Source organism: Hylobates moloch, unplaced genomic scaffold (assembly GCF_009828535.3).
Source record: "Hylobates moloch isolate HMO894 unplaced genomic scaffold, HMol_V3 SCAFFOLD_5, whole genome shotgun sequence".
In the NCBI taxonomy this organism is placed as follows: Eukaryota; Metazoa; Chordata; class Mammalia; order Primates; family Hylobatidae; genus Hylobates; species Hylobates moloch.
This window is the reverse complement of record NW_026652280.1, coordinates 109,085,352-109,087,812: the sequence shown is the minus strand read 5'-3', so window position 1 is coordinate 109,087,812 and position 2,461 is coordinate 109,085,352. Positions and strand designations below refer to the sequence as shown.

Here is a 2,461-nt window from a genome sequence, read left to right as displayed (position 1 = left end):
AGAGATAGCATTAGGAGATATACCTAATGCTAAATGACAAGTTAGTGGGTTCAGCACACCAACATGGCACATGTATATGTATGTAACAAACCTGCACATTGTGCACATGTACCCTAAAACTTAAAGTATAATAAAAAAAAGGTTTCTACCACTAAGTTTAGTGAATATTCTATATAGAAGAAGAGTTAAAGTCCCAGTAGCCATTCATACATTTAATAACTTCTTATTAAAAAGATTTTTCTGACTCTTTCCCTGAGCAGCCTGAGGTAATCTGTGAACATGGTTCGCTATTCACTTGACCCGGAGAACCCCACGAAATCATGCAAATCAAGAGGTTCCAATCTTCATGTTCACTTTAAGAACACTCGTGAAACTGCTCAGGCCATCAAGGGTATGCATATACGAAAAGCCACGAAGTATCTGAAAGATGTCACTTTACAGAAATAGTGCGTACCATTCTGACGTTACAATGGTGGAGTTGGCACCTGTGCGCAGGCCAAGCAGTGGGGCTAGACACAAGGTCGGTGGCCCAAAAAGAGTGCTGAATTTTTGCTGCACATGCTTAAAAATGCAGAGAGTAATGCTGAACTTAAGGGTTTAGACGTAGATTCTCTGGTCATTGATAATATCCAAGTGAACAAAGCACCTAAGATGTGCCGCTGGACCTACAGAGCTCATGGTCGGATTAACCCATACATGAGCTCTCCCTGCCACATTGAGATGATCCTTACGGAAAAGAAACAGATTGTTCCTAAACCAGAAGAGGAGGTTGCCCAGAAGAAAAAGATATCACAGAAGAAACTGAAGAAACAAAAACTTACGGCACGGGAGTAAATTCAGCATTAAAATAAATGTAATTAAAAGGAAAAAAAAGATTTTTCTGGGCACAGAAATCAGCTATGATGATAGGCAACAGTTTCTTGGTTTCAAGAAACACTCTCTGGTGGTGGTAATCAACTCTAAATAAATAAATTGACATAGATTTTTAAAAAATGATTTTATAGGTTGTATAACTTGCCCCAGGATTCAGAACTTATAACTGGTAGAGCCAGCATTTGAATTGAGACTGTCAGGCTCCATAGTCCATACTCTCAACCATTTTGCTTAATTCTTCATTTCAGTGTCCCTGGGGTACCTCTAACTTACCATATCTGAAACTGGATTTAGCTTTCTCTGAAAACTGACTTCTCCCAATCTAATCAACACTGGTAAAGCTAATATTCAGAGCCACCTTCAAACTGATATTTTTTAATTAGTGATTTAACATTTAATTAGATATGTTGGGGGAAATTGATATAATAAGCATTGTATACTTACATCATTATCATAAAAATAGTACATCCCTAATACAATGTAAAATTTTGATATTTTTGGAATCGTCTTTCTTTTAGTTACTCCATTGCTCATAAATAAATGAGCTATTCAAGATAAAGTTTCATGTCCATGGATATGCTTAGACTTTTAAAAATCGCTTAAAGGATTATTTTTCTGATTTATATGTCCGCAGAATATTTTGTGACCACTTTTTGAATAACATTTTTAATAGATAGTGCCAAATAAATCACATGTTATTTGGCATAGATGTTTCTGGATCCAGTAGTTAGAATCTTTCTTCACATATGTGATAGAGTTTTAAGGTAAAACAAAATTGCTATGGAAATTTATTTAAATGGCAATGCTTGTTCTATCCATCTAGAATCTGTTCAAGATTGTAGGTAAATTCTTCTTAATGAGCTATGCAAAACGGTCCTTTAACTACAAACCAGATTTACAAACAAAATTACTTAGCACTTTTCCTATAACATTTGAAACAAATAATCAGTTATAATTAGAATCTTGAGGACAAACTCACTGTTCATTTTATGTATATATATATATATATATATATATCTTGCAATATAATTTGGTTTCATATTGCCAAATTAAGTGGAACAGGCCACCTAGCAAGATTATAGTAATGTCAGCAATTAGTCAAATATTATTTTGCTGGTAGATACCATAGTTTAGTTCTATAAAAAGAATTATTTCAATTAATCAACTTTCAGTAACAAAATCTAAAGCAATTTTATGACATAGCAAAGATTGGATTTTTTTTAATTTTTCACTTCAAATTCAAAAAAATTTCTAACAAAATAGGAGAAATAGAAATATATTCACTAATTCACTTCTACTTGTCAAAGCAAGCTACACATTCTGACTTTTTAAAAAATCTTGGTTTTTACTTTTTTTCAGTTTTTGTGATCTGTTCAATCTTTCTGCACTAGTCATAATCAGACAACTCTTTGGTAGACATATAAAGATGTTTAAATTTCCTCAAGTAAAATAAATATAATAAATCATATATTCCAAGTAAACAGCACTTTGCCATGTTTTTAATTTCAGAATACTAGATGACACTACATACTAGCATCACAGGACTCTCATTTTACTGCTGTCAGGTTTTTGACGGGATGTATAGCTG

At 33.2% G+C, this 2,461-nt stretch overlaps 1 pseudogene; it reads left to right on the top strand.

Annotated features, from left to right (window-relative positions):
- The first annotated feature begins 270 nt into the window (after positions 1 to 270).
- On the top strand, positions 271 to 856 carry LOC116468336 (large ribosomal subunit protein uL22-like; annotated as a pseudogene).
- Positions 857 to 2,461: the final 1,605 nt, after the last annotated feature.